Consider the following 12795-nt stretch of genomic DNA (forward strand, 5'->3'; position numbering starts at 1 on the left):
ATTCCCCCAATGGTAGTCTCAGTTTGGAGATCAATTATAACAGACAGGGTGATCCTAAAAACTCGAACTGATGGAAAATTATGAAGATTTCGAGCCGCGGTCGGGGAGGAACCAGGGGAAGGAAATGGTGACTGTTTTACCACAGAGTGTGAGTTGTAATGAGTTGTTTGCAATCCATCCTTACATTACACCTTGACAATGTTTGAAGTTTGTTTTGAAACAGATATTAGACAGACCTTAGAAAGCAAGACTGAATGTCCATTCTTCAGTTTAATGTCAGTTGTCTCAGCTTGGAAATCTGGTTGCGATAATATGCAAGTACCCTTATTACATGTACTTTTCTACTCTATCTCATTCTTGATAAATATGCCACTTTGGTGATGCTCCCTGCCTTCCAGTGTACTCTCTCTCCATTGTCATTAAGAATCACATGGGTCAGTGACACTTCAATCCAGTAGACTGATTGTTAACATCTTTCTAGAAGTTGGAAATTAGCTGACTCAGCAGATCTGATCTCTCTCTGCCATGTCCCTCGATTGTCTTCCTTATTTCACTGTAGCATTCTTTGCAGACTGATCAGAATCAATACATTAGACAGATTCATTTTATCGTGATTTTTATTACATTCCTCAAGCTGTGTTTTTCTCGTTTCTGTTGCGATTTTTAATACTTTTGGTAACAATGATACTACTGAGATAGGGATATTCATAGCCTGAGGCACAGGAACATAGACCACCAGATGACATATATAGAGTGAGAACACTTATTTGTGTTCATGCATGAAAGCTGACACATCAGAGGTGCCTTCTGCAGTATCTGCAGCAAATTGCTGCCTAGGTTAGATGTCGGACATCTTTGTGAACCATGTTTTCTATATGCACTAAAAACTGCTGTTTTACCAACAGTTCTCCAAGGGTTTAAAATCTAACTGTGATGTTTAATACCCCAATAAAGATCCTGGATATACAGAGTCTGCCCAGTCTATTCTGATGGCTCATTAAGAGAAGTTCAAGACTTGATCCAGCATGCCCTGACATCTCAAAAACTAAACTGAAAAAAAAATGAAATACAAAACTCATTGTTAGACTTTTGAATATTTTGCATGGGGACTATGTCCCTGTGCAACCCCTGATGGGGAGCTATGATCTGTTACTTACCCTTGCTACCCACACACACACACACACACACACACACACACACACACTCACGGGTCTACTTTACATGGTCGACTCTTCAGAAAATTGACTTTTATATGACCAAGACCATATGATCGACTTTCAAAAAGCCGACCATGTAAAATAAACACATAACACACACCAAACACTTACCTTTCAACTGTTAGCAGGGGGGCAAGCCACCTTGCACCCCTCACACCCCTGTAACTTAAATATACCAACTCCGAGATTGCACTACAGTGCAGAAGAGAAAATTTTCCCATTCTGCACTGTATCGAGATAGCGGTTCCGCATGGTCGGCTTTTCAAAAGTCGATCATATGGTCTCGGCCATATGAAAGTCGACTTTCTGAAAAGTCGACCATGTGAAGGGGAGACACACACACACACGCAGTGAAGAGATCAATCTGATTTACCTCAGAATAAAGAATAGGCAGAAAAATGTGTAATATCAGTTCTAGTACAAATATTCCCTCTGCATTTACACTTTATTTCCACTATTCCAAGGACCACAGTTGCAGTTCTTGAATTTAAGGCGACACCCTACTCAGACAGGGTATTGGTATAAATGTTTAAACTTACTGTGTCTGAAATCATCTTTGCTGGCCACAATTCAGTGAAGGTGCCAAAATCAAGAGATATTACATTTCTAATCATTCACAACACCATTCCACTGGGCATTTTTTTTTACTTTTTGCTGGGTGAAGGCCTACTGAATTCCTCACTGGAACATTAATATAGCAATAACTGATGATGTGGGTGTGGTATATATTGATGATTTACCCATGGCTGGTGTTGTCACCCTCATGATTAAACAAAGCCAACCATGGATGAATTTTCAGAATCTTCAGAATCAGAATCACACATACAAGGAATATGACTCCGGTTTCAATGACTTTCCAAGTATGAATTACATAAATGACATACATATAACTATTAAGAACAAGACAAATGACATACATGCAACTATAAAGAACAAGACAAAAAAGTAAATATACATATACATATACATACAAGGTAAAAAGTGCAACTCAGTGCAAGAAATACTGAAATAAACTCTGAAAGAAACAAGTATTAACAATATGTAAACAATACTGCAGAATCCTCGGAGACTTGGGAAAAAGAATACCCTAGCCTAATAAGCTGAATCTTTACCACACCCAGGAGTTGGTTACTGCTACTATACAATGACATTATTTAAGAAAAAAATTACTTACTTTTCTTAAATAATGTATCTGTATAACGGCGCCATGCTGTTCTTCCTCGTTGTTTCCTGATTCTGCCCTTTGATGACGTACTGTACATGCGTATGGGAATTGCGTTCCCAGGCTTACACAGCACAAACACTGCTTTAACAAGCAAGCAATGGAGAAAGGATGATCTCTGTTACTATTTTTTTTTTAAAGAAAAAAAAACTGTAACCTCCCGACAGTGTAGAGGTATGCGAGAGACAGGAAAATACAAGGAAAATCAGGTATGTTTTAGTTTGCAGAATATACCTTATTTTCCTTATATTTTCTGTGGTCTTGTACATACCTCTTGGTCTTTTATTTTAAAAAAATGTGAATATGTGTGGATTGTCTGAAGGAAAGAAAGACTGAAATTGAAATGCATGTCATTGTTTAGTGACTTTGTTCCTCAGAGATTTCTCAGAAAAAAAACAAACAAATTTTATGAGAAATAAAGTCATTAAATAATAACATGCTTTTTAATTTCAGAATTTTTCATTTAGAATAATGCTTGTCTAAGAGATAGCAATTAAAAAAAAAAGTTTGGTCGCTCAATGATACTTTAGTGACTGGACTTTTACTGTTGGTATATTCTCAATTTACAACAGGCACACTGGTTGGGATGACCAATCAGCGTGCTCGTTTTGGAATGTTAATGGCCAGTCACTGTATAATTCTCTATATACTATCTTGGCCAGACTCCGAGAAAATAAGAATGCACATTTACCTACATTTCTGTAATGTTGAGCATTCTAGACTATGTATGAATTTAACTCCTGGAATGAGGTAACTCCTGGAAGGTTTTGTACCAAGGAGCTAGAGAATAAAATACTTTTGGGTCTGAACCAGTGGTCTTGATTTTCTCATTGTTGCTAGTTGTATGGACTATGTATGAATTTACATTTGCAAACTTGTCAATTGACAGTTACATTTTTTCAATAAATGGCTTTTGATGAATTCCCAAAATGGAAAAAAAAAAAGGTTTTAGACATTTGTGTCACTGAGATTGATTGTCTAGACAGGCCAGCAGATTGCAAGATATAACTACTTGTTTTGATTCTCTGTATTGTGATTTATCAGAGCAGTCTCTAAAGTTATTATCTTATCAGCTAAATTAACCTAACTGTAACATAACAGGCTGTAACCTGGCCTTCTAAAATTTCAGGTACACACACACACACACACAGACGCACACACACAGATGCAGACACACAGATGCAGACACACAGACACACACACAGTGTCGGTCTCTGAGGCATAGTTGTCATACTAAGCATCTGAGCTGCACACTAATATGTTTCAAATGTCTGTATATTTCTGTTCTCTTTCAGCGGACCAAAATGGCATTTCTTTTTTTTTCACTATAAATACAGCATGTTTGCCATTTCTGAATCCTGAATAGATAAATCCACCCATGACAATGGCATATTCCAGTTTAGCTATACCTATTAAAAAAAAAAAAGTTGTGCACTACAACGCAAGTAGACAGTTTTTATTTGGGATGAGCCCCTTATCTGCTTCTTTACTCATTAATCTGATCATTATACAGCAAGACTGCATGATCCTGTATGACATTCAGTCCCCACAACCCCTTCACTGGTGTTTGCCTCTGTATTCTGTCATAGCTGGTGATACACTTTAAAATCTGAAAAGTATCTTCAACAGTGAAGTAACTTGTACATTGAGCTCTAAGCATGCAGATCCCATCTCCTCAAACTTATTCTATTAATGGGTACAAGTACCTGTTTTTGGTATAGCCATCTTGTATTTATTTATGTGTGTATGATAAAACCGGACAGTCAAAACCCCAGGGGGGAAAAAAGCTCAAGGAGAAAATATTATTAGATATATAAGACAACAATGACATTTCATTAGCTTCTGGTAGAGAAACATGAAATGCATTTTAGATAGCATAGCATACAAGGATGTAAGAAACCAAATGGACTTTGTGCGATGCATGCTTGAATATGCATCCATATGTATAACTTGGTATGCAACCATGACAAAAAATGAACATATGAGTTACAGTTAAGGCTTTTTCAAGAATTCAAACTAATTAGGTCTCAGGAATAAGTAATTGATAGAATGGACCCTCAACATCTTTCCAGTCAAACTAGATTCTGTATGTCTTCCAGTGGATACCTCTTGTAACCACAAACTATTTTTTGATAATTGCTGTCAGTGCCTTATACAAAAAATGATATAATTTTGCTGACAATGTTATGTATCAAATGCTTTAATTCTGTTCACTTTAGTAACATTCTTAAGTCTATTCATCCTTGTTCCTAACTTTCAACCATACTGAATTCCTCGATATTTACCAATTTTGAGGTCAAAATAATGGGGCGCCATGAATTCCCAAGTCGCCCCTTTAATTCCTGTTTTTTTTTTTATTTCAGGACCAGGACAGTAGTCATGAGGGATGAGAAAATTTCTCTTTGGCGGCTCAACTTCCTCTGGGTCCAGGTAAGAATTAAAAAAAAAAACGGAAAATGCATATAATATATACTACTCATCCTAGATGTGTTTCCAGAACCAGATCCTTCCTTTGGCAACTCATTTTTCATGATTTATCCTTTTGAATGTTTGTGTTTTGGCTCTCCTGTGACTTCAGTTTTCCATGCAGTGTTTCTGGATTATGCAGTCAGGCTCTCTAGTCATGAGAAAAGAAACACAAACAGTAATTCAAATGTGGTGAGCACTAAAAATACAACTGAAATTAGGGACATTTTAGCATGTACACCCAACTTAAGCAGCTTCATTTTACATTTTCTGTCATCGTTATTATAACCAACGTCATCATGCATAACCACTTGTAAGTTGTTTTAGCATAGGTCTCTCTTTGTGGGGAGGGAGCAGCAGTATAAAATAAGGCAGATGTAAATTGTACAGAACTAATATGATATAACTTCAGGTGTTGTACTACAAAAGGAATAGAAGGAAAGGATGAGAAAGTAAGAACAGTCCATAACAACGGCAGCGTACGTTGTCAGTGTAGTAGTTATATAAAGACTTATTTCTAGGGGTAAGTTGTTCCATGCATTTCCAATGACATTTCTGAGTTGAGTATCATTGTGTAACCTATGACTTTGTGTGTCTTCATGAGTTTATTTTTACCTGAATAGAGATATTTAATGGGATGTTACTGTTAAATGAAATTAGAGATTGATGATGAATCTTTAGGCTGAAAAAAATTAAAGGCATTGTTTAGCAATATATAATTACATTTATTTTTAAATAAAGGCCACCCAAGGAATAAATGGGGATTGCAGTGTTTAGGATCTAGGTGCAGAGCCTAGGGTAACTGTTGATTTATGATGTATTTTCTCTAGCATTATTAACCGACTTGTTGCACAGCTTGTATCCATGATGGTACCATAAAATAGCTTTGACTGGACAAAAGATCATAGCAGTTTATGTGTAAGCAGGTAATGTTTGTTCCTGCAGAGGCAATCTAGCAATTAGTTAATGCTTTTTATTGTTCTTGTTTTATTTATTATTGTGTGGACTTGTTTTTCAGAAGAGAGAGCAACATCATGCATAACTCATAAATGCTTTATAGTACTACACTAATGAAAGGAATGATATTAAATATATTTTGTAAGTAATGTTTAGCTTAAATTGTGGTAAACGAGGCTGTGAGCAAAACACCACAAAAATGCAGGTATTCACTAACTCTGCCTTCAGGATGTTGGTCTGGGGAAGAAAGCGTTTGTCTACTACAATTCCACTCACAATAGCACTTATGCATGTGCACTGTAACGTTATGTTAAATATAATCAATTTCAGATAAAAAAATTCTATATGATAAAGGAGAGGTCATATTTTGTGTTTAATATTTTGTCTTCCTTCAAATCGTGTTTAAATGTTGGCATCCCACAATTCCACTGGAGTGGAAGGGGCTACATAATTTTGTATGCAAATTTTATGTTAATCAGCATAGAGATTTTTAGCCATTTGTACCTACTTTTCAGGGGCCTTTGTCCAGATTTTTGAGGTTAGTTATGCTACACACCATGTTTTTTTCAGATGAAGCTTGTAAGACTGGTAGAACTTTAACTATCCAGGTGAGTTGTCCACCCTTATCAAGGGGCATCACCACTGCATAATTTACTAGGGACAAAGCTAGTAGCTAAACTTAAGTTGAACAGTTTGAGGACTGTCTACAAGGGCATCTTTAGCACTATTACACAACTTGGTATATGTTACATGCTATTAAATAAAGATACAATCAGTAGGATTGTCACTTACCAGAAAGTCTGACAAAACCAAGCATATTGCATGTTTTTTGTTTTTTTATCCAGGTGTTACAGCATTATGAAATGTTTTATAGAGAGTAACAGACCTTGTTGATAAGCTGTGTGATGTACTTAAATGTGGCAGTACCTGGCAGTGCTGAATATTTTGACTTTGACTTTTGGTGAAATGAAACATTTGGAAAAGGACTCCATGGGCTCCATGCTATCCATTGCCCCCTCAGTGTGCCCCTACATTTCCCTTATCCTGGCCTTGCCACACCATTTAGATTATTATTTTTTTAACTTGCTTTTTTGTTTTCTCATACTTTGTTGTATTCCAGCTTTTTCCTGCATTCTTTCACTATATTTCAACTGTCCACTATAACATCATTATAAATGAGGAGGAAATAATCAAATTAAGCCAGAGCCCCCCCCCCCCCAAAAAAAATTGGATTTTAGATGCTCTGAGTTATATTTTAGAGTGTTTTTCCAAACCTTTTAGACAAAGATGGCTTGAACAAAAATTGCTGTTTAAGAAAGAAATTAATTGTTATCCTTCATTTTATTCCTGAATTCTTTCACCATTTCCTAAATGGCCAAGTCTGCAGTATAATAAGTACGGAGAAAAATAATAGAATTAAACTGAGGCTGCTTGGGCCTCTGAAGCCATGGGATTTTAGATGCTGTGAGGTACATTTTAGAGTTTTTTCCCAGCCTTTTGTAACAATTACGGCCTGGAAAAAAATCATGACTAACTAAAGAAATCAAGTCTTATTTTTTCTTTGAAGGAAAAAAGAAGTTGTGCTCAACACTTAATGACCAAAGCGGTGAAAAAGTAGTTCCTAATAAAATGAGAAGATAAATACCTGCAACGATACATGAATCATATGTTAGACTGGTATTTATCTCCCTGTCAAAAGAAAAAAAAAAAGAAAACATAGTCACCTTCTGTGTATCCTTCTGATGTTAGATCAAGATGAAAGTGAATGAATAAATAGCCTCAGTCATATATTTCAAATTGCTGCTGTCATACATTAGTTTGCCTCTTCACCCCACCTTTAAAAGATGGCAACCATCTGTGTATCCATCTGACAACCAGAATGTAGTAACATATTTTAACTTGTTGATCTCCGATGTATGTTCACAATATGCCAACTTAGCCCTTCCTCCAAAAGTTAGCCACATGTATATACACTTCTGATATGTGATTGTGAGAAAAAAACAAAAAAAGAGAAAAAATATCACAGTCACGTATTCCTCCCTGATGATCCTAGACTGTACACTGCCCCTATACAAGCTATAGTGATGTTGTGTGCCTACCTGTCAGGTATGATTGTGCGAAAAGTTAAAGAAATAATGACTACACTGTCACAGCCCCACAAAAGCCATAGAGACCTTCTATGCATACCTCTGAGGTTTAATTGTGAGGTAAATTCAAGAAGTAATGACCACACTTTCCCCGAGTCCCAAACAACTTATAGTGACCTTCTGTGTTTACCTCTGAGGTTTGATTGTGAGTAGAATTTAAGAAGTAATAGTCTTACTTTCCCAGCCGCCACCTCCCACAATCACATGATATAGCAACTTCCTCTGCACACCTTGGAGCAGGGCCAGATGTGGAACAGGTGAGTCCAGGGCAGGACATCATTAAGCCTGTGTCAAACTCCACTTTTCCAACCTGAGTTGTGAACACTGCCAGGCTCTAGATGTTCTCTGATGCATTTTATGTCTTAGTTGTAGTCACACACTGGAGCATTAACAGCAGTCCACGGTTACCACAAAAGAGCAGTGAGAGGCTGTTAAATACTTCATTTAGACTGGGTGATGTGTTTTACAGCTTCCCACCAGTCTTCTGTGGTGGTGTTGGCTCTATGTGTGGCAGTGGCAGCGGTGTGCTACAGCACTGGCACACTTTTTCTCTTACTTTTGAATATATGGCTAGGGGAACTTTAGCTTCATTTGTACTTTTCTATGAAATTCCTGTGCATTCATTCAAAATGTAACTCATATTTAGACTATATGCATCTTATATTATGGCTATTCTTCTGTTATGGTAGCAGACAGCTAAAAAAACTGCCATTTTACATTACTAAATGCCTTTTTTGCCTTCCACCCCCATAGCCTTCAGCAGCTTCCGGCATCCCTGTCCTTTCTTCTAGAAACCTCTCTATTTATCAAAGCTATAGTTTTCCAGCAGCATTATATCTGGAAATTGCATTACATACCAGAAATATTCAATACAGTACTCAAAAGCAGCAAATAATGTCATGGTTAATACACTTCCAGGTAAGTAGCAATACTTCTAAGAATTTCAAATGTCTACCTTCACCCCTCCAAAATGCTTATTAGCATTAAGGAAAAACAATATGCATATACCTGGAAATAACTGTATTCCCAACCACTTCTTGGGGTATACCAGTGAAAAATTATAATAAATTATGCACTGTTTCTCTCTATACAACAAAATCATGCAGCTTCACTCACTTCCCCAGCCTATGAGCCTGTAAATAATTTATTTGTCTTTCATATTCATTTGCCTAGTTGTCACCTCTCATTGCACAACCTTTCTTCTTCTTATAACAGACAATATCCTATCCCACTTTCTTCAAGTTGTGGAAACCTGAGCTTACAAATTAGTCATCATAGGATATATTCCTGATCTCCAGAAGAAACACATTGCTGTGCTCCTCTGTAAAAAGGACAACTCTGTTTAACACAATATTCTAGCTTATAATGCTGAGTTGTTTGCTTTTAATGATCCTGGAAAATACTCTTTAGTCTTAGCTCCTTAATCTCCCATGGCCACATCATCTATTTGTAGGAGTCTATGGCATCCCGCTGGGTCTGCCACTGCTCTACCCTCATGCATATCCCCTGGTAACCCTCTGGTTTCCCCTATTCTTGGCATCCACAAAGCATATAAAGAACTTTTTTTTTCTTAATTTTCAGACATTTTATCTTCATCTTTATCCTGCATTCTTGTAATACATGCCAACTGCCAAAGATCATAGTACAGTAACTGAGAAGTCTGGACCCCCCCCCCCCAAATAAAAAAGAAAAACACATGGGTTTATAGATGCTTTGAGGTGAATATTAGAGCCTTTTTTTAGCAAACTTTTCATTCAGTGATTGCCTGAACAAAAATCAATTTATTGGCAAAGAAATTCAGTCTTAATTCTTCATCTCTGCTTCCGCCTTCATACTCTGAATGCAACCAAACTGACAAAGACTGGACTGTAATGACTACAGAGGAAGCAAACAAATTAAATTGCTGAGAGCCACTTGACCATCAGAAGCCATGGGGTTGAAGATGGTCTGTAGTGCATTTTAGAGCTTTCTTCTCTCCTTTTGGTCAAGTGAGGGCCTGAAATAAAATCATGACTGAGGAGGGAAATTCAGTGTTACTTTTATGAATAAGGAGGGAAATTCAGTGTTACTTTTTTATTTCAGTAGATATTTAAGATGTGTCCAAGACTTAATCTTGACAGGTGGCAAAAACAGCAGTTCACAATAAACTAAGAAGAGAAATTATTCCAAAGCTACATAAATCATATTTATGAAAAGACCCTTTCACCATAGCACCCCCCCCCAAAAAAAAAAAGACAGTTGCATTCTATGTATCCTCTAGTAATAGATCAGGATGAAAGTAAAGCCACAAATGAAGACTGTCATATTTTAAGTGACTACTATCATACATATACACATCATGTCTCCTAACTCTAACTCCCTAAAGAAAACAACTTTCTGTGTGCCTTTCTGATGTCAGACAAGGACAAAACTTAAATAACAAATAAAGCAAACATGACATATTTCAACCTGTTGCTGTCAGACATATACACAGCATGCCTTTTTACTCCTACCCACAAACGATAGCCACAAATATATGCACCTAATGTTTGATTGTGAGGAAAGTCAGAAAATAGTTATTACAGTAATGTATTCCAAGCTGCTGTTCCTAGACATTACATATCCCCTAGACAAGTTGCAGTGACCCTGTGAGAGAGAGAGACATGGACAGCATGTATAATCTATGTGTAAAAACCTACAGCCAAAAACTCAGCCAGAGCCAAGTACTATGACATGGCAGCACTCTTAATAGGCATAGTTTTATTCAAACTAAAGGGGTGGCGAAAGCCAAATAACTATGGGCTAGGCTTATAAATGCCCTTGGGCAGATAGCCTAGTACGAACCTATGAACCTATGAACCTATGAACTCTTAATGGCATCACTATGGCAATCAGTAGTTCCTTTCAATCAAATCCTGCACTTGCCAAGCCATCAAAGACAGTCACTTATCATGAGCAATGTTGCTGTTTGTGATGGAAAGTGAAAGAAATTATGGCCAACTTTATTCACCAAAAAAAGACAACAAGCCACACCTCCTGCATACACACACACACACACACACACACATACATACACACACACAAACATACACAGAAAAACACGCTTCTAGTTTTAATCTAACTTTAACATATACAGTACATTTTGTAGCACTACTTCTGCCATGTCAGATCAGTGATTGATGTTTATCAGTACTCTAACAACAGAGTACGTTCATTTATCCTTACCCATCTGTTACAGACACTTCACTGACACCACAGATGTCTGACTGTGGTTAAAAATTAAATCACAGTAATGTACTTTGTTACACATAAAAATACAGTAAAGTATTCCATTATACTCTCCATAAAAGCACACTAGTGCTGCAGTGCCAAATGAGTGACTGTAGAGTAAATGATAAGAGGGTCAGTTACTTTCATCCACAGGCAGCCCACACCCTCACTCCACCCAGCAGTTACAGTTATGTCTGTGGATGATTCAGATATCTGATTTTAGTAAAAAGGCTAATTATTTAATATATTTCAGCACTGTTTCCCACAAATAGTAGCCACACATTAAAGTATTTCAGATTGCTTCTCACAAATCTCATTAATGAATAATGAGTAAACAGCAAACAATTAGTCATTTTCCAACAAAGGCAGCCCTAGCAATTATAGTTACTGTGTCTGTGTATGTCAAATGTTTGACTCCTATTTATTAAGAAATAACTGCAATAACAGTAGGTTTTCATTTACATTAAATGTTATGTGCCTTATGGTGAAAAACAGGTTTTGCGTTTGCATGTATTTTTTAATGATATGAAATCTGAAATTCAAGTGTCTGTCATTATTTTTGTGACCTAAAACCATGATGATCTGATGTACCAGAAAACTACCATTTGTTTTAGAAACAGACTAAATATATGAGGCAAAACTATCTAGGATAGTTGAGACATAGGAATATCTGTCTTAGCTTTCAAATTCTTTACCCAAGAATCAGGAACAAAATAAGGAGGAACGAAGCTTCACAGTCAGTTACAGCTTTAAATATTACTCTAAATTCCTTAAAACATTAAAAGAACACAAGGATTCACATCAGTATGCAGTTTTGAAATAATGACAACCATGAAACTCCGACGTCCTACATTATTGCCTGACTCAGTGATGTTCCGGAAAATTAAATATTTTATGAGGGATAGGCCAAAAAAAATGAGGAAAAAATCAGCGACATTATGAAAAATCAGGTAGAGTTAAGAGCTATGTTATCTGGTTCCCTGCCAGTGTATTATAAAAATTTCGTACCTACTACAAATTAGATCATTCTGAATAGCTATATCACAACCACAGCATTCTCATTTAGATAGGCTGCAGGCTCTCATGGCGCCCCTGAATACCTATTCCTGATGCAGTTACTAACACTGCCCTCCATTTTTCAAAATTTCAGGCTTTCTGGTTAGTCCCAAACACCATAATCGAAACAATAAGTCATGGAGCTAGATCATTATTAGGTCAATCGTGGAACTGATGAGAAAGCCTGAAAATAAGAAGGTATGTAGTGTTTCCTTTGTAGAGTGCTGCAGCTGTTATTAATGTGATGAAAAAAGTAAAAAAAGTGCCCATGGCCAGGTGGTGGCCTTAGCTACCTATGCCTAAGGCCAGCTATGCCTACTTGTAAACTCTCAGCTTGCTTTTCACCTTATCTTTGGAATAATTCTGTCCTTATAGCCATCACTAAGTCTGTATGGAAAAGCCTTAATTATGTCTAGATTATCACTGCCATATTGTTAGACTCATCACATGATGCTGTAAATAATAATCTCCCAAGTCATAG

The sequence above is a fragment of the Protopterus annectens genome, chromosome 14.part0, assembly GCF_019279795.1.
Source record: "Protopterus annectens isolate FY-2018-M chromosome 14.part0, PAN1.0, whole genome shotgun sequence".
Classification (NCBI taxonomy): Eukaryota; Metazoa; Chordata; order Ceratodontiformes; family Protopteridae; genus Protopterus; species Protopterus annectens.